Below are 21,164 nucleotides of genomic sequence, written 5' to 3'. Positions count from 1 at the left end.
CAGACTGAATCCTCTGCAGTTTGCATCGAGAATTAGAGAAGGGAAATAATAATACTTATAATAATTCTTTACCTATGTTTAATAGGTTACAGAACTTTGACAAATACTATCTGTTAATAATTTGCTAAAGGGAGAGAAGGAGACAAGGGGTTGCTTTCTCCCATAGTGATATAAAATATTACCAGATAATAGTAGCCAAATAACTCCACCTAAGATCAATTTCAAGAATCATTCTGGAGAGAGAGATTGTAGAAACTGTAGCGAGGTTAACAATTACATCAGGAGGTTTCTAAGGTTCTCCACCTGAAGTTGTATGCACTATACAGTGACATTGCTTTATGGCCTCCTAAGCCTTCTAGAAAATTGCTAGGCATATAGAACTCCTTAGCTGATGTTGACTAGATTAGTTCCACAGGTATTATGAAACATTGTTACCAGAGCTTTGTGGATTAAGAAGATTTAAAAATTAGCAGTATATAAAAAATGCTTTTCTTTGATAGCTTATAGTTCCTTAAGATTTGGGGAAGGAACATTCTTAGACATCTGTGGATTCAGAGAAACTTACGTATAAATTCTAGCTCTGGCAATTTTTAATTGAAAGAATTTGGGCAATTCTTTAAAATTTTGTTTTAAATCAGTGTCTCTAAAATTTTGCTTTCTCCTCTCAATAGGGGATAATGATTTTTACCTTGTGGGATTGTGATAATTAAATGAGGTCATTATGTCTGATGCCTGATACAGTGTCTGGTACATGGGAAGCACTCAATAAATGGTAATTAAAAAAAGAAAAATGTGATCAAAATTCAGGAATCTTGAATGCACTATAAAATACCTTTAAAACATCTGACAGTGTATGTATGTCTAAAATGTGTTTGCATTTTTATAAACACACACACACACACACACACACACACACACACACACACTCACTCCTCCAAGAGTTCAAAAAAATTGGCCTGAGTACATAAGAAGCTATACATTATTCTACAATTCCACTGAAAATTGAAAGTGTCTTTATGCTTATCACTAAAAGGATGAGTCCTGTAGAAATATTAGTCACCCTCTGATCGAATAATTCACTTCATGTCACAGAGAATATAGAAGTCCTCGGGACAGAGTGACTGCCAAATGTGGATATGTGACCTTCACTCTGAATATTAACAAGGTCAGCATTAAAGAAATAACATTTTCTGTAATCTTGAGGCGAAGTACAAGAACAGGAGACAATGTCGCTGAAATTTCTTCTCCATATACAGCAAATGCTATTTGGTTTCAAAAGAATCAGCATTTCTCTTTAAAGATTTCCTGTTAATATTTCCCAATGAGAGTTAAATTATTTAGACTCTTTAGAGGGCTTTTCTATAGACATTGTCTCCTTGTACTGTTAGAATCAAGTACAGTATGGCGGTATCTCTTACGGCTCAAAGCTTTATGTTTTTTCTAAAATGACGATTCCACTTGTTTAATTTAGAATCACACATATGTAAAAAATTGTATTCTGGGTGAATTATTCTTCAAGTGGATTCAATCTCTTCTCTTTTATAAATGGATCATCTTTGTAACTATTAGTTGCTCATTTAGCTGGACTATTGGTAGAGTAAAACTACCTCAAAAATGTAAGCTCTTCGTTTTTAGAGATCATGTTAGTCTGTTTGGGCTGCCATAAGAAAATACCACAAACTGAGTGGCCTAAACATCACAGTTCTGGAGGCTACAAGTCCGTGATCAAGGTCTAGGCAAATGCTGTTTTTGGCAGGTGTTCTCACATGGCCTTTTGTCTGTGCATGAGAGAGCGTGCTCAAGTGTATCTTTAAGCTCTTCTAATAGGACTCCTATTCTACCGTTTCCCCGAAAATAAGACCCAGACAATCATCTCTAATGCATCTTTTGGAGCAAAAATTAATGTAAGACCCGGTATTATATTACATTATATTATTTAGGACCCGAGTCTTATAGTAAAAGAAGACCCTGGTCTTATATTAATTTTTGCTCCAAAAGACACATTACAGCTAGTTGTCTGGCTAGGTCTTATTTTCGGAAAAACATGATATCAGATCATGGCCCCACCCTAATGACCTTATTTAACTTTTACCTACTTATAGGATCTATCTCCAAATATATTCACATTGTGGTTTGGGGCTTTGACTATGAATTTGAGGGCAACCAGTTCAGCCCATAACAGGGTTTTCCGTACCAAAGAGTGAAGTGAAAGTTAAAATACGCTCTATAATTATTCAGTCTATAAACAAGAAAACCTGGTTTATTGTAGTCCTCTAAGATTCTAAAAATGTCTTTGGATCTTTGAGGTGGGAGATTTGAAATTACTGAATTCATATTTCTTCCACTTTGAAGTCACTGTACGTGAAAATGAGTTTCTTAGAAGGGACGGACAAGTCTAAAAACTTGAAAATCAGAGTGTTTTGTGTAATGGAGGGATCACATCATTGTAAAAATTAGTTTCCATGTGTATTCATTGTGATCTAGGAACAGAGTGTATTTGAAAATTAGGTTGAGGAATAAGGATTACTCTTGAGTTATATCTGTTTCTGTGCTATAGTCAAGCCAATTCACATTTTTCAAGGCAGTATTCTTTTACTTTGTGAATCAATTGTGAGTTCAAACAAAATGGTATATATTTTATATTTTGGTAAACAGAAAGAAAAGGCTTTCTTCTGATAGCGTCTCTTAAGTCAGGTAATGGTTGTTTGGATTTCTCAGTAGTCTAAATGTAATCCATTGAATGTGTAGAACTCCTTTCTTTCTACTCTACAGTAGTATGCTTTTTCTGTTAGGTAAACCAGTTGATGGATGTTTGGGATTAGTGGTGAGTAAATAGTGCATTTACTTATTGGATGTTGATGTAGACTCAACTTAACTCTTGGTTTTGTCTTTGAACATTTTTTAAAAAATGTGTGTGTGTCTTCTGTCTCTGGAATAATTTCAGTTCTGGTGATTTGGTGCCTATCTAAAACAGAAAATATAATCAAAAGGAAATGAACTTTTGAGATTTAAACACTTTTGTGTAAAAATGTTTTTAAATTGATTTGTGAAATTTATCTCATCTTGTATGCTTATAGACTAAAGGATAAGATATTGAGCAGTGATCTAGTTTTGTGAGCGTCAGTTTAATTGGTTGAAATGTATCCTAACTCTTTCATCTACCCTTAGTTTCAGTTTCCCCAAAAAGCTAGATACAGAATGACTCAAACTTACAGCCTTGTATATAATCCACTTTAGCAGTGTATTTCTTTTCAACAGTAGGATCAATCTACTGATTGTGAAAATTTTACTAGTTAAGGACAGTATAAATAAATTCACGAATGACTTCACCTTTTAGTATTTCTATGAAAGGTGGTGGATAAATTAAGTATTTTTATATTGAAGTCTGTATTCCCTCTGATCTATATTATAGAGAAGTGTGTTTCCCCAGGAAAGTAAATGAATCTAATGGGGCAAAGTTTCTCATAACAATTCTCTCAGAATTTTTGTGCCTTTTAGTGTAAAATATGTACTGCATTTGCTGGATATTCTGTATATACATGTGAGTATTGTATGTATGAGTGCACGCATGTAGTTTTTTCATATAACTTCTTCAAGAAGCTAAGGGATTAAAGTTTACTCTAGAGAATATGTTCTTCATGGGTGTATCTGCAAAACCTAGAATCAGTATCTGGCACGTGGAAGTTGCTCAGTAAACATTCGGTAAATTAGTATTATAGGAGTTCACATTTCATTAATCCTGCATTCCATTGAATTTGGTGTTAATAAGCATCTCCTGGTCTACCTGGAAATAATTACTTTTCCTCATCTGAGTTCAGGGAGAGGAGTGTTCTTCAAAAATAAAAGTCTCTTCTGTGCCTTTGAGTTTGCAATTAAGTCCTATAATCAATAAATGTTAGCAGGTTTAAGAACTTTAAATGAGCAGCAAAACATTTCTGGGTACCTGTGGCTCATTTGTAGTGTCTGCTGAGTCAGTGAGGGTTTGTTAAGACATGGAAGCCTTCTGCCAAGTGCTTCTCTAACAGCCCATCAGTGGCTGTGAGTGGAGCACATGTGAAGGGGGTGAGATTTAAGGCAGGTAAATTTCTTCAGGCTGGGCTTTTAAGAGATGCTACAGCGTACCTGGATTCAGTTAATGTGTACCAGAAAACGTTGACTAAAGTATACTTTTAGGTGTTCTATTCTGGCGGCGTGGGCAATTTTAAGATATTTCTGTATTCAAATTGATCTACAAAGATGATAGATAAGAATATTGTGTTTTGGTTTTGTATTGACTTTCATAACTTAGTTTGCTATTGTTCTTGCTTCTGCCGTGGTTATATTACTCCTCTTAAAAAGCAGATTAAATATGTAATTATTTCAGCGTTCCTTAATAGTCACTATAAGGCCATTTATGACCAAGTGTCTCTTCGTAGCAGAAGTATTGCACCTGAGGGAATGTTTTAAGGTACGAAAACCATTACCAGAGGCGCTTCCAGTGCACAGGTTCCTTGAGAAAGCCAGCCAGATGGGGAGGAACTGGTTTCTAAACAAGGCTTCGCTGCTGAAGCGCTACCACTGATGTGATGAACCCTGCCCTGAGCATTTTCAGTAATGCCACACTAATTACAGTGAAGAATCACCAGATTAGACAGACGGTGAGACCTACAAAATCTGAGGTATTCATGTGCACACCACCCCAGTGAACATGTGCATGAAATGCTGAACCATGCCTTCAGGATAGTTTTTGACTGCCTACTATGTTTTCAGCATTATTAGAGTTACCACGTCATCAAATAGGTGCCTTATATTATAAAAGTTTGAAATGAGCAGCTGCTGTCAATCCCCTTTTTAAATACCAAGCCTCTCTTTATAACATTCGTTTTGTGCTGTCATCTGGGGCGGTGTACAGCTCATGTTTCAGTTAGGTGAAATGAACACTTAAAGAAATGGTCAAGTTTTCTGGTTTGCAAGTTTAGTTTTTCCTGTTTAAATGATGGGTGTTGCCTTTATTATTCACTGAGACTCACATTTTAGAGAGCATCGATACATCTTTCTAATAAGCCTATTACAATATATCTTTTTAAGGGTAAAGATGCACCCGTTTATGAATTTTTACTTAATCTTCAAAATCATAGAATTTTTAACCGATTACTTCTATTGTAATAAAGTATTTCATACATTAGCATTTGTAGTGGACCTGCAGGAGAATATTTTAGAACTTTTACTTTGAAGTGCTTATAAATAAACACTTTTATTCTTGCCGCTAGATTGTCAACTGCTGAGTGCTCCCTGTTGCTTCCTTGAGATTAATATGGGTAGGCAGAAACTTAAAGGTTCCTTGTAGAAGACAGATTTAAGTGGATTACCTTTTTTTTAAGCTGTTGCTTGATCTCAGAAGCTTGGGCTGTGGCCTCAGATGATGGACTTAAGACAAGACAAAAATCTAACTTGGCTGTTTACTGTGATTGGGGCACGGGAAAGTTACTTAGCGACATTGTGTAATGGGATGAATACCAAGCATGTGAGATTGTTATGAGGATTAAAAGGGCTGGAGGGTGCAATGCTAACCCAGCACGTAGCAGGGCTGTTAAGCAATGTGTTTGTTCTCAAAATGGACAGTAGGTCAAAAGTGGCATTTGACGTTTTTGCTGCTTACCTGTTCCTTGAAATTGAATTTGAAGCATGTTATTGCCTGCATTCACAAGGGAAACACCTGCCTTCTAGTTACATATCTTTGTTACAGGAAGTTAAATTGAATTGAATTGAATTCAGGATGGACTTGCTTTAAATCATTAGGACATAATAACATTTACTTTTTATATTGTTGGCTATCTTAAAATATTTTCTACACAACATAAGTGATAGAAGTTTGATTTTAATTATACTTTCCCTAGTTAATTTTGCAAGTTTATTGAAGCCCAGTCAAAGCTCAACTATATGAAAATATTAAGAAATAAGCCATCTATCATTCATTCAGCGAATTATAGTTATTTTAGAAATGTTATTTCTTTATACTATTGGTATTAACAAAATTATCACCCCAAACAAGTAAATTATTTAAGCGTAACAGTAAATTTTTATAATCTACATGTTTTTCTTTGAAGGCTGTAATTGTTTTAACAAAACGGAGCAGTATTATGAATCCTTTGTGAATTTTAAAGTATGAAATCTATTTTTATAAAAAGTTTTTAAAAGTTCAACAGCTAATTTGGTCATGACCTTACTCTGCTAGTTTATTCATAAACTAGACAAGGAAAGCAAGAGTTTCCTTCATTTTAGGTCAGTGGTTTAGCATTTTACAATTAATTGATCCAAGAAAAGGAAGTATTCTTCTACATCGGCAGAAAATGCTACCTCAGTGAAAGTATTCTATTTCCTTTCTAATAGTTTTCATGCACTACAACTTGGTCATTTGTCCCTCGTATCAGTAACTTTTATTTGTTAATTTTGAGTATCTCTCTATAATATATCTAAACTTCCTTTGAAGATAATTTAGTACCAGCTACGAGAATACCTTTTTTCCTTGTAAAAGCTGCTCTGCAAGTTAGCATGTATATGTTTGGTGTTTGTGGTTTTATAACAGATTTGCCTTTTCCTCGTTGAACATGTGAACATTCTAACCATAACAAGCATGGATTATACAGGCTTTAGTTATATACTTTTTCAATTGTTGGCATATATTGAACGTCTAAACCATTTTTGCCCACCTTTAAGAGTGTTTGCACTTTTTCTTCAGCTCTGCTGTATTTCTTTTTAGAACCTGAACTTACTACAGTAATCTCACTGGAGAAAATGTTTTGTTTAAAGATAAAATAATCTACTTTCTGTTCCTCTGTTTACTATGTGCAATGTATCAGACACTATCAGGGTCATACTATGACAATAGAAGGCAAAATCTAATTAGGCAGAGAAAGGAGAGATAGACAAATGTCAATCCCAATGTCATTGGGAGTGCTGAGGAAGATCTTCAACACCAGGTAGTAATGTCAAGGAACTCTCCACAGAGGGGAAAATACACAAGAAGTATGGAGAAGGCGAATAGCCCCCTTTTGCCATGTGGATGGGATATACTCATGTGTAAGGCTAAAATGGGAAATTGGTAGAAAGCCAGATTTCAGACAGCCTTGAATTGTCAGTGTGAGTTGAGTTCTTTCCTCATGAAGGCAGGTGAACCACTGAAAATTTTTGAGCAGACTATACGAATGGGATTGATTGGAAGGGAAAAGGAGTAGGCGTTGGAAAAATTGATTTTGGAGGCGTTAGCTATCCTAGGTAAGAAGAAATTTGTTCTTCTAATAGAGTTTGAGAGTTGTAAATGGCACCACTATGAGAGACATTATGAAGGTCATACTCTGTTTGGATGTATCTCAAGATATTTGGATTGAGGTAGCCAACTCACAAAATCAAGTAAGTCTTTTCCCAACTCTCAGGTCAAAAATTATTAGATACTCATTTTTAATAATTCCATCATTGAAGATTTTCTCAAATGCTTGATGCTTACTACTATTTAGCCTGTGTGTGTCTGTGTCTGTGAGTATTTAGTGGTTATAAATCTAGCTTTCACTGTTTCCCAAAGAATGCAGATCCTGTCCGGTCACGTGAACCAAATTATTAGGTTGGTACAAAAGTAATTGCGGTTTAAATGGTTAAAAATAATGGCAAAAACGCAATTACTTTTGCATCAACCTAATACTAATCTATAGAACTTGGCAATAGACTGAACTTGGGTTGGGGGCTTGGAGAGGTTCCTAAGAGGGAAGAAAGCAGTGGTGGATGTTGAAAAGGAAGTCAAAGATGGGGTACATTTAAATGTATGTGTTGAAATGACAACTACATCCCAAGTGGAGAGATAGTAATAGAAACTGATTTGTGGAAGCGGGAGGTGAAGTTTGGGATGGACTGGATTTGAGACACAGAGAGGACATCATTGTGAGCATGTATAGGAGGTAGTAAGGAATTTGAGATGAGTTTGGAAAAGAGGCAGGCAGCACACAGGTATAACATGAGAGGTAGAACTGAAACTTTGAAAATGGTGAAAGTAGGAAATGTGGCTAAGACAGAACTTTTGAAAACACCTACTCTTCTTTGTTAAGAGAAGTATAAAGGAAGGAAAAACAATCAGATCTCTGGTGGGAAAATCAATAGAGTATAGGACAGAAGAAGACTGGGAAGAGTTTTCAACAAAAATGTGAAAAATATAGAGACATCTAACTGCCTTGAAAAGGTGTTTGGGTGAGGTGATCCCAGGGCTCTTTGAAGAAAGCAGTGTTTGTACAGTGGTCAAAGCCGAAGCCGTGTTGTATAAGGTTTCCAGTATTCCCACTTTCATTGCCAAGTTTTTGGTTCTCTTTTTAGCTAAAACTATATGTTGAGCCACTGTTTTCATGGAGTAATCTATAATGATTTACAAACCCAGTCCCTGGGAGCATAAAAGTCATCTTGTATAGTTCTAATATTCTTTTCTTTAAATATGTTGCCTTAGACTGTTTCAAATCAAAGCTTACCCAGGAGCTAATATTTCCCTCAAATGCACTGAAGTGACCTACCTTCTTTAAAATATTGTCAGCAAACATGTTTTCCAAATGTCTCAGCTGTAGGATTTATATTTATTATAATCGGTATTACAGAAGAATGATTAATGAATGCCCTGCTGTTGCCAGCTCTTCTTTTACACTCAGTCAAATTTTAAATAAGGCCTATTGTCTTAATAAAGATCCTTTAGAAAGCTCGTTGGAGTCATAGGGCCACCTGCGTGTGAAATTTCTAGGTTAGAATCAGATGTGTAGTCACTTCTGTTTCCATGTACAGAGTGTACGAGTGTGTATGAGTCCCCCTATGTAGTAATAATGATTATTATAACTGCAGTTTTCTTTGCATTTTATATGCTAATATTTCTGTGTGTGTTTGTATTTTTTTCTGATCTTCACAATGATCCTTAGATGTATGTATCATTATTCCCATTTTATACATGAGAACTGAGGCTCAGAACATTCTAAATTTTCTGAGCTTCTTGGCTAATTAAAAACAGCCAGGATTCAAATACACTCTTTCTGGTTTTCAAAGACCATGTTCTTCACATGGTCCCTGCAGTTTTATGATGTACTTGAAATTTGAGCTTCAACCCCCTTGGTGGCAACTGCCCACTCCAGTTTGGAAGCTCAGTGCCTTATCACTTTTTATCTTTTTTCTCCAACTAGGGAAGAGTAGGTCACTCATTTGCTTAAACTTACTCCCATTCGTCATTGTTGACTGTCAGACACTTTTCTGTATATTCAATACAGTTAAATAGATATTTAATCTTCATATGAATTCTATGAAAGGTAGATGTATTTACCTAACATTTTATTATAAAACTTTAAACATATAGCATTATGCATTCATATACTTACCACCTAGATTCAGCCACAAACATTTTGCTATCCTTATTTTACTACATACCTATAATCCCTCCTCATTTCATTTTTTGATTCATTTGAAAGTAAATTACAGACATCGCTATACTTGGCACTGCATACTGTAGCAAGTATGTTATTGACTGGAGTTCAGTATTTACGTGCATCAAAAGTTTTTTCTTTCGATATAAAATTTACATCTAGTGTAATACACAGTCTTAAATGTATATTTTATGAGTTTTGATAAATACATACACCTGTGTAACCCAAATAAAATATTACTTTTGGTAGGTATCTCTTTTTAGTCCCCTTTTTGTAGACGAGGAAACTGAAGCACACAGAGGTTAATCTGCCTAAGGTCGCACTGTGACTGTGACAGCTGGAATTCAACCTCTGGCTGTTTGGTTTGTGTTTGTGCTCCTAACCACACCACCCAATTGCTTATGGATTGTCCTGACATGTTCACGTGTCCTTTTACATTCATGTGTACAAATGTGATGTTTAACACGAGTGTAGACACAGAATTAATACAGTTGGCATTAGTGAGAATAGCAGTGCTATTCTAGGAAGGCATTGGTTCCTCACAGAGGTTGATGGCAAGAAAAACTAGCGTGAAGGAAATTCCCTTGATTGAAATACTGGGGTGAATCTCTGTATAATAACTATGTCTTAACTAGCATCCTTGATTAATGTTTCCACATAGAAAGTGACAGTTTCCTAATGACGACACTGAGATTCAGGAAAGGTCTAAATTGCCACTTAAACAATTAAGGGTAAATGATGTTCATTATAATTTTTTTAAAGCGTATCTTGCTCTATTATAATTAGTAGAAAATTGTTCATCTATGTGTGGTATATATAGTACTACTCACCTTGATACCTCAGTCTCCAAAATAATAGAATTGGGGATTTATAGCTTTGAAATTTGTAAAGTTCTTAAAGAAATTGAATGGAATTATTTGACATAAAAATATGAGTAAGGATTAGAATAGATTATATTAAATTTTTTTTCTGGTTTGCAATAGTTAAGTAGAAAATTCCTATGGAAAGAAATTGTGTCTCTTTCCTGCACTGTGTTCATACCACAAGCCATATCTTAAAAGATGACTACTTTCACTACTCAATGATGAAAAACCAGCCGTCATATATATGTGTGTGTGTATGTGTGTGTGTGTGTATGTATATATATATATGTATATATATATATATAAAATCCTAAGGTTTGCTCAAAAAGCAATTAAAAAATAAGTGAGAGCATTTAGTTAGCACATCCTAGCCAATCACTAGAGGGCAGAGCAGTACTATAATTTAGGCCTTATTTGAAAATTGGTGGTTTGAAAATTGCTGAACCTGGAAAAATGTATGGATGCACACTTGAATAGAAATTTCTTTGTATTCGTATTATCTTGTCTTGCTGTGAAATCCAATAACATGCTTACACTTGTATCAAATGAGCTTTTCTGGCAATTACATTCCTGCTTCCAAAAGGGCATGATTATTTAGAAGAGTGTAAGTCTTCCTCAAGAGAAAATACTAATGCTTACAAAGCGTGGTACATTAAATCATTTCTACTATACGTGTACTACCCTGAAATTGAATTGCAGTGTAGACTTTAGGTGAAACATTATGAGAGAACAAGTTCGAGACAAATTTACTAGTATTTAGATCTAAGAGTTTATTGAAATGTGGAGCATTTTTTATCTCAGCTGAAATTTGTTGAATCACTTAGACTTTGAAATTATAAAGTTGTAAAAGCAATGAACTCTAGCTCCTTTTTTAAATGTAAAAATTCTGTCAAGTGGATATTCACTTCATTTCTGTTTAAAACGTTCTATCATTCTGATGATATATTTCTATTCCAATTTTTTTTCCCTGATAGATTTTTTAAATAAATGAAGCCCTGAGGTAAAGTATCGTAGTGAATAACCTGAATAGTTCAGTGTCTGAAGAGGTAGAAAATTTTATCTTGAATGTGTAATTTGAATTTTATTAAAACGGTTTGGATTTGTATATGATTCATTTCTAATAGAGACAACATGGGATGTCAGAAAAGCACTGCATTTTGGAATCAGAAGATTTGGGGCCCAGTTATCATATACTTACTTGTGACCTTGGGCAAGTCACATTACCTCTCTGAAGTAACAATTTTCCAAATTGGAGAACTGGACAAATATTTCTTTATTTACAGCTGAGTTGTTTTGAAGATTATGTTTGTTTCTGTGTATATGTACTTGTATCTCCAAAGATGAGACCCTGTAAGATGACTTTTAATAAAGATGTAAGTTCAGAAAAACCTTAGAAATAACTTTAAAATGGTTGATTATATCACAAATTTAGTAACACGAGGGCACCTATTTCATGAGTAAATAGTTACCCAAAATGTGATTTCCTAACCCAAGTTCAGATTGCTGATTTCTTCCTTGTCTCTGAGTGTCTCTGGATGCTTAATCTCTGTAACTCCTGACTCTTTTGCTCCTCTCATTCTTTATTCTGTTCTCTGTTTATTTCCATGTTCCCTCTCTCTGTGTTTCTCCTGACTGTCTTTGGTCTCTCTCTGTGTTTTTCTTGTCCCAGGCACCGTCTGGAAGACCCCAAGCCTCTAGCGGTACCTGGTATCATCTCCAGCATGTTTATAGGTGTGGAGGATTCACTGGGATATTGAGAAATACCAGAGGCGAATTGTTCCACTGTAGTAAGTCAATCAGCATTTATTAAGTGACTACTGTTTACAGAGTACAGTGGTACTTCAGGGGAAGAAGTTAGGGCATAGTTCAGAAGGAATAAACTTGTAAACTCTTGTCAGTGGTTCTTGTAGGATGGTCACAACGCACAAACAAAAACAGCAAAATAAAAAACTGACAATTATATAAATGAGTTGTGTTGTATGTGTGCTGAAGAGGCCCAGAGTTAATGGAGTAGAAAAAAACCAGGTGACATTAATCAGGTTCCCTGTGTGAGTTTAAAATTAGGTTTTGACATATGATTGGAAGAGATCAGGAAATAGAGTGGGGGTGAGTAATTTCTGTGACACTTGACAAGTCTGTTGGCTTGCCTGAGTGAATCCCCCATGGTAGGGTAGTGAAATGACAGTGCTAAATGTCAGCCTACCAACAACTAACTTTCCTTGAACTTCCGGTCTTAGAGAAATTCAAGTTATGAAAAGAACTGCAGCCAAGTTGAGACCTTCCATAAACATAATTGGTATATGTTGCCAGTTTTAGAATTCATAGATTTCAAGGGTAAATTATGATTACGATGTAATAAAGAGATGTACTATGAAATAAAATGAATACAGACTATTACAATATGATCTATGGGCCATTTAAATGCTAAAATGAATTCAAATAGTGAACTGTAGTATATCAAGTCAGTTTTGTTTTGTGTTAGAAATTTATTTTTGTTGTTATATTTTAGGCAGTCCCTGCAGTTGTATCATGGTTTTCAGAGTTGGATATGGTTTGAATCTCACGTCTGCTAGCTGTGTAAGGTTGGGCAATCTACATAACAACACTGAATCTCATTTTCCTCATATGTAAACTAGGGATGAAAATATTTATCTTGGAGTTGTTGTGTGAAGTAGAGAGATATTTTAAGAAGTCCTCAGTGCATGCTGGGTACTTGTTACTTGAAGATACTTAAAAAATACCTTTAAAATAATTTGTTAAATTCATTTCTGAGAGCTTTTTTAAAAATATAAGTAACCCCCATAGTACTTAGAAAATGCTATCATATACAGAGCATATTTATAACGTGAAGAAGTTACAAAGAATAACATTAACATGAATAACTGAGTAACTATCACTAGTAGCTTAGGAAACAGAACTATGCCTGGCCCAGATTGCATCACTTCTCCTTAACCTCCACCACAGTCCTGAAGGTTGAGTTAATTACTTCCTTGTTTTTCCTTATATTTTTTCACATATTTCTGTATCCCCTACATTAAGTTTTGCATGTTTTTGACTTTTATGCAAATAATATAATGTCTGTTTTCTTCTGCAACACCTCTTTTTGCTGTTCAACATCATGATTTTTTTTTCAAATTTACTTTTAATTATAGTCGATAGACAATCATTTATTAGTGTTGGCTGTACCACATAGGAAGTCAACATTTATGTGCCTTGCAAAGGAGTCACCACAGTAAGGCTAGTAACTGTCTGCCACTGTACAAAGTTTTTATATTGACTGTATTCCCTATGCTGTACATTACATCCCTTGACTAATTTTATAACTGGAAGTTTGTGCTTCTTAATCCTCTTCCCCTTTTCTTCTCATCCCCTCACCCTCCACCCCTCTACAACCATAGTTTGTTCTCTGTATCTACGAGTTTGTTTCTGTTTCTTTGTTTGTTTTGTTTTGTTTAGACTCCACATATAGGTAAAACCATGGTATTTGTCTGTCTCTGTCCTACTTATTTCACTTAACATTATACTTCCTAGGTACATTTATATTATTGCAAATGACAAGATTTCATTATTTTTTATGGTTAAGTCGTAATCAAGTGTGTGTGTGTTTGTGTGTGTGTATGTGTATGTATCTCACATCTTCCTTATCCCTCATTTATTTTTAGACACCTAGGTTGCTTCTGTATCTTGGCTATTGTAAACAATGCTGCAATGAACATAAGGATACATATGTCTTTTAAATTAGTGTTTTCATTTTCTTCAGATAAATACTCAGAAGTGGAACTGGTGGGTTGTATGGTAGTTCTGTTTTCAAATTTTTGAGGACTCTCCATACTGTTTTCCATACTGGCTGCACTAATTTACAACCTCACCAACAGTGCACAAGGATTCCCTTTTCTTCACATCCTTGCTGACACTTGTTACTTACTATCTTTCGATGAACAGCTTTCTGACAGGTGGAAGGTGATATCTCGTTGTGGTTTTAATATTGCATTTCTCTGACTATTAGTGATGTTGAGCATCTTTTCATGTGTCTGTGGGGCATATCTGTATGTCTTCTTTGGAGAAATGTCTATTCAGGTCCTCTGCCTATTTTTTTTTAATTGCATTGTTTGATGTTGAGTTGTGTGAGTTCTTTATATAATTTGGATATCAACCCATTCTTGGGTATATCAGTTGCAAATAATATTCTCACATTTAGTAGGTTGCCCTTTCATCTTGTTGATTTCCTTTGCTGTGCAAAAGCTTTTTAGTTTGATGCAGTCCATTTGTTTATTTTCGCTTTTTATTATCTTTGCTGAGGAAATATATTTTAAAAAATATTGCTAAGAGAGAGGTCAAAGAGTTTACAGCCTATGTTTTATTCTAGGACTTCTATGGTTTCAGGTCTTACATTTAAGTCTTTAATCCATTTTGGGTTTATTTTTGTATATGGTGTAAGAAGGTCTTATACTTTTAATATTTTTGACATGTTATCTGTCCAGTTTTCCCAACATCATTTACTGAAGAGGAGACTGTATTTTCCCATTGTATATTTTGCTTCTTTTGTCATAGATTAATTTACCATGTAAGAATGGGTTTGTTTCTAGACTCTCTATTCTCTTCCATTGATCTATGTGTCTGTTTCTGTACCATACTGTTTTGATTACTATAGTTCTGTAGTATATTTTGAAATCAGGGAATATGATATCTTCAGCTTTCTTCTTTTTCAAAATCGCTTTGGCTATCCAGGGTCTTTCGTGGTTCCATATAAATTTTAAGATTATTTTCTAGTTCTGTGAAAAATGCCATTGATGTTTTGATAGGGATTGCATTGAATTTGGAGATTGCTTTGGGTAGTATGGACATTTTAGTATTAATTCTTTCAGTCTATGAGCACGGTATGTCCTTCCATTCATTTGTTTCTTGTTCAGTTTCTTTCATTTAATGTCTTAATAGTTTTCAGAATTCAGGTTTTTTACCTCCTTGGTTAAATTTATTCCTAGTTTTCTTTTGTTCTTTTTTTTTTGGGGGGTGATGCAATTGTAAATAGGATTGTATTCTTAATTTCTCTTTCTGATTGTTCATTAGTGTATAGAAGTGCAATAAACTTCTGAATATTAACTTTGCATCCCAGAACTTTACTGAATTCATGTATTCTAACAGTTTTTTGGTAGAATCTTTTGGTTTTCTATATATACAATCATGTCATCTGCAAATAGTTATAATTTTACTTCTTCCTTTTATTTGTTTTTCTTGCCTGATTAGTGTGGCTAGAACTTACAATACTGTGTTGAAGAAAAGTGGTGGGGTGAGAATGGACATCCTTGTCTCGTTCCTGATCTTAGAGGAAAAGCTTTTAGCTTTTCACCATTTAGTATGATGTAAGCTGTGGGTGTGTCATATATGGCCTTTATTATGTTGAGGTATGTTCCTTCATTTGATTTTCTTCCTTCATTTTGCTTATGTGGTGTATCACATTGTTTGATTTGCAGATATTGAACCATCCTTGTATCCCTGGAATAAATCCCAATTGATCATGAGAAACTCTTAGCTCTTTTCAATTCTGAATGATAACCTTGTTGGGTAGAGTATTATTGGTACCCTGTTTCCCTGAAAAGAAGACCTAGCTGGACCATCAGCTCTAATGTGTCTTTTGGAACAAAAATTAATGTAAGACCTGGTATTATATTATAATATTATATTATACTACATTATGTTACATTATGTTATATTATATCCAGTCTTGTAGTATAGTAAAATATGATCAGGTCTTATATTAATTTTTGCTCCAAAAGATGCATTAGAGTTGATGGTCCAGCTAGGTCTTATTTTTGGGGAAACACGGCGGTAAGTTTTCCCTTTCATCACTTTGCTATATTGTGCCATTCCCTTTTGGCCTGCAAATTTTCTGTTGAAAAATCAGTTGATGGTATTATGGGGAATCTCTTGATGCTAGCTGCTTTTCTCTTATTGCTTTTAAGATTCTGTCCTTACCTTTAACTTTTGTCATTTTAATTATGATGTTTCTTGATGTGGGTCTCTTTGGGTTCATCTTGTTTGGGACTGTCTATGCTTCCTGGATTTGAATGTCTGTTTCCTTGATCAGTTTAGGGAATTTTTCAGCCATTTCTTCTTCAAATAGGTTTTCTGTCCTTTTCTTTCTCTCTCTTCTTCTGGGACCCCTGTGATTTAAATGTTGATAGGCTTGATTTTGTCCTAGGGATCCCTTAAATGATACTCATTGTTAAAGAGGTGTTGTTTCTTTTTGCTATTCTGATTGGTGATTTCCACTACCTTGTGTTCCAGCTCTGACTTGTTCTTATACATCGTTTAATCTGCTGTTGATTTCCTCTAGTGTATTTTTCATTTCAGTTACTGTGTTACACAGTTCTGATTGGTTCTTTTTTGTATTTTCTATCTTTGTGAAGTTCTCACTGTGTTCATCTGTTCTTCTCCAGCCTGTGTTGGGCATCTTTATAACCACTGTGTTGAATTCTTTATCTGGTAAATGTTTTATGTCTGTTTCATTTAGTTCTTTTTTCTGAGGTTTTTCCACCCCTGTTCTTTCATGTGGTCTTTTCGTTTAGACTTGGTGGTTTGTTTCTATAAATTAGGTGACACAAAAGGCCGTCCGAAGTTTGAAGGAGTGGCTTTGTGTAGGAACTTCCTTTTTACAGAGTGCGTGTGCGGGGCGTCTTTGTTAGGTGAGCTGGAGCTGGAGCTGGCGTGAGCTGGAGCTGCAGAAATACCTGGAGGCAAGCTGTACCGGGGCCACCTTCGCAGGTTGGAGCTGGAGATGGAGCAGGTGCAGACTGTGGGGAGTCCAGGATGGGCAAGCCTTGGCAGGGACACCTTGGTGGGGGGCGGCTGGGACTATAGTTGGGGCTGGCTCATGCTGCGGCAGTTCCGGGGCAAAGCCACCCTTGGGCTGCCTTGGCAGGCTTGCCGGAGCAGTAGAATGGGCTTGGGCCATGGGGAGTTTTGGGGGCACGCCACCTAAGGCCCCGATCTATAGCTGGGCTGTGGGAAGTTCCGGGGCACACTGTGCCGGACTGCCTTGGCCGGCTGGTTGAAACTGTAGTTGGAGCGGGGTCAGGCCACCAGGAGTCCCAAGGACAAGTGGCGCTGGAGCCCGGAGCTATGGCTGAAGTGGGTGGGGTCTGTGGGAAGTGTCAGGGGCAAGCCGCATGGAGGCGAGAGCTGTAGTTGGAGTGGGTTCCAACTATCGGGATTCCGGGGGAAAGCTGCCCAGAGCCTGGAGCTATGGCTGGAGAGGGCACAGGTCGCAGGGATTCCCACGGACAAGCTGCCGATCTGCTATGAGCCTGGGGACTGAGGTGCGCTGGGGCGTCCTTGGCGGGTTGGCTGGAGTGTCCGGATCGTGCAATCAAGGCGGAGGGCCAGAGTGAGCAATACAAATGGCGCTCTCCTGTGCATCCAACACCGTAGCGAACTGCCTGCGCAGTTCTCCGATTTGGTAGATCCTCTAGGGTTTGAAAATGGATTTCCTTACGTATGTCCTACATGACCTTTAAACCACTTTTTTCGCTGTGCGGTAGGGCGGGGGAGCCTGCGTGCGGCCCTTTAGCGATCCCTCCCTACTGCTCGTCAGCGCGTTGGGGGTGGAGTTCCAAAGCTAAGTCTCTGCGACTCCCCTGCCCTCCTGCCCATTTCTTTGCGGTCTCTGGTTTGTTGTGGAGAAGCTCTTCAGTCCTCATTTCTTCAGGGGAATTGCTTTGTTTGTAGGTGTAGCTTCAATGTGTTCCAGGGAGGAGGTAAGTTCTTTCTGGGTCACCATCTTGGACCTAGAAAACTAAACATTATGTTTGCGAGTCGTCCTTGCTTCTACTTATAATTCAGTTGTGATCACAGTTGTATTTCACTATATAAAAATACAAGCTATTTATCCACTTTCTTTTAATGGCTTTTTAGGTTGTTTCTACTTTTCGTGTTATTGTTATTAGCAATAAAGCTGCAGAGGAAAAATTCTTGAGATTCCTGTACATGCCTCTTTATGTACATGTTATTTCTCTAGGATAAATGTTCAGGAGTGGGACTGTTGGGTCAAAGGATATGCCCAACTTCAGACTTGCCAACGTAATGACAAATGGATTTCCATAAAACTTGTTGGATTTTATGTACTCCCTGTATATCCCCTATAGTTCTTTTAAATTACTAGATTTTTGTTTAAAGAATTTTTTGAGTTGCCTATGACACCATCTTAACAATAATCCTGATGACCTTTTTTTTTCTTTTTTTTAAATTAGTTTATTCTTCGCAACAGCTGCTTTGATTTCTCTCGGATTTCTCGGTTTTCCAGTTGTTACTTGCATCTTTTCTCAAACCCACTTAAATCCAGACATCCTGGAATAGCTGGATATGTTTGCTAGCTAAGTTTTTTCTCCCAAGAAAGCCACATTATAATGTAATGTTCTCATGTAAAATGAAAATTGTCAACTGTTTCTGACTTCTAGAGACAGTTTGGGCAGGGAAATATACATCGTTTACTGATTTTTTTTTCTCTTTAATTCAAGTTGAGGAAGAGTGACCCACAGAAGCCTATTTGCAAACTGCAGTGACTTACTCAGCCTGTGTTTTGTTCTGCATAGCACAAGTCCCAGGAACTTGAGTAAATGATTGAACTTGTTTTTGTGACTTTTTTCCCTTTTCTGTTCTTTACCCACTTCTGTTTTTCTCAGAAAAATGGTACTTTTAGTATCTGGTTATACTTGGATATGCCATTCCAATTTTCACATCCTAGTTCTTTCTAATCTTGGAATCTGTACTTGGTGGTCCACAATTTTAGTTGATTGATCTCAATATTTTACCTATCGGCAAAGTTGTTACCACGATTTGCCACGTTTATTTTCTGAAGTTTTCCTTAAAGTATACCAGGATGTAGTCTCGTGCATAGTACTTACTAGTCAGTAGGTGTTTATTGAATGAAGAAAGGAAAGATATAAATGTAGTAAGCACTAAAATGCCTTTTGACTGCTCAGCAGTTATTTCCTTATAAGTAAGGGGCAAAAATCATGAGTACTGTAAACAGTTATGCCAGTGAATAAATAGCTTTTTAAACCATAAGCAAGTCATTTCTTCTTGAGTTTCACTCTGGTTTTTTGAAACATGAGAGTGGTAGACCAGTGATCTATAAGATTCCTTTTGACTCTAATAGTTTGTGTTCTATCTTCAATTGAAATGACGAATAGTTTTTCACTGGATGCTTGGACACCACTACCAAAGCTGAATCTGTCTACTTTACTGGGCTTTTGGCCCATAACAGTGTCACAGTGACCAGTTATTTTCTCTCATAACCCCAGCAAGTGGGGCATACATCGAACTTCCCTTCCTCTCTGTTATTTAGGGTTGATTTGTTCTACAGAAAGAATATACTTATCTTTTTTTGCGAAAGTATAATGAATGCCTTTGGCTTCTTAATACTATTCACCAGGCAACCAAGGCATTGTTCAGTGTAAAAGCTTGCGTTCTGCCCTCCTGCTCTCCTCTTGTTCGTCTAACCCCTCAACTGTGACCAGGGCAGCGTGTCCTACCCTTTGTTCATTGCTGCCCAACTTAACCATGTCTTTTCTCACACTCCAGTTACCATCTTTGAGTTAATGTTGCTTTTTACTGTTGGGTCTTTCCTTGGATTCAATGGGTCTGTTTTCATCTTATGCTCAAGGCAAGTTGCCCATTCCTTTCTCCTGTGGTTTTTCTGCTAGGAACTTCTCAACTACAGGTACACGGTGAGTGAGGGCCTGAGTTCCTTCCCCTGCTACCTTCACTCAGTCTTCCCATAAAAGGATTCCATCTGAATAGGATTAGTGCTACAGCCATTTTCAAGGAATAATTGACTCTTTGGATTCTCCCAGGACTGAGTGTTCCTCAGTGTGTGTTTTGTTCAGAATTCATTTTGTGAGTGCCTCTGAACTCTGGATCGAAGGCAATGGACATCAGAAAACAGGCCACACAGAGCAAGGGACACAAACTCTACCTTAACTTTTTGTACATTTAAACACTGCCAGTCACTCCTGAGGGTCCTGGCCAAAGAGCTGTGTATTTGACCGTGAACCACGATTAAGTAGACTCCTTCTGATGTTCATTGAGGGACATAAAATAATTGATTGTGTCATGATCTTACCAACCTTATTTTTGAAAATTCCATTTTAAGTCTGGCAGATTTTAGGCTAAGGAGAATAAGGCAAGAGAAGAATATTGTAACCAAAAACATGAGAAGGAGAGAAACTTTAACGAAGGATTTATTTTTAATAACATTAATTCTAAATCAAATTTGGAATTTAAAACATTATTTTGCGTTGTTTTTTTTTAAATGTTCAGTTACTTTTTACTGAGAGGCCGGTTGTTAAACTTCCACCTCCAGCCTTGAAACACACAAAAGACCTGAGATTTACTGGCCTGTCTGGCCACGAAGAACAAGAAGCCGGACTGTCTTTGATAATTCACCTCCTAACTACTTACTTGATAAAAACGCCACAAAAATATATTATGCCAAATGTTCTATTCCCAAAAGAAGCAGTTAATATCCTATTTCTAGAAGAGCAGATAACTTTTTATTCCTCAGGAATACAAGAAAAGAAATATCCTTTTAGACTTACAACGGAAAAAAATGGGAGAAATTACCTGACATGAAAACTTTACTGATAGGAGAACGTTCACTCTAACCGATCTTACGTTATGTCTTTGATTAATGTAAAAGGCTTGACCTGTTAAGTATTCACATTAATATTTTAAATTATCAGTGATAAAAGTCTCCTTTGTAGTACTAATTCACTTAGTATGTTATTAATTTGAACAGGCTTGAAAGTGCTTCAGAAAACCTACAGCACTCATTTAGTGTTCTTATTTTAGTTTAATGTCTTCTGAGGGAAACTCATATATTCCCTAA

At 36.4% G+C, this 21,164-nt stretch overlaps 1 protein-coding gene across 29 annotated transcripts in view; it reads left to right on the top strand.

Moving 5' to 3' along the window:
• BBX (BBX high mobility group box domain containing) overlaps positions 1-21,164 on the top strand; it is a 245,215-nt gene that overhangs the window by 105,337 nt on the left and 118,714 nt on the right. For 3 of the 29 annotated variants that reach the window (XM_074332334.2, XM_074332365.2, XM_074332394.2), the window contains one exon: positions 11,949-12,066. The exons of the other annotated variants lie outside the window; for them this stretch is intronic. The gene's annotated coding sequence lies outside the window, so the exon portion shown is untranslated. The remainder of the gene's footprint in view (positions 1-11,948; positions 12,067-21,164) is intronic. 29 annotated transcript variants of the gene reach the window in all.

The sequence above is a fragment of the Rhinolophus sinicus genome, chromosome 17 (genome assembly GCF_057876585.1).
Source record: "Rhinolophus sinicus isolate RSI-liver-muscle chromosome 17, RSI-T2T, whole genome shotgun sequence".
NCBI classification, from domain to species: Eukaryota; Metazoa; Chordata; class Mammalia; order Chiroptera; family Rhinolophidae; genus Rhinolophus; species Rhinolophus sinicus.
The sequence above is the reverse complement of the archived record's forward strand: the minus strand, read 5'-3'. Positions and strand labels throughout refer to the sequence as shown.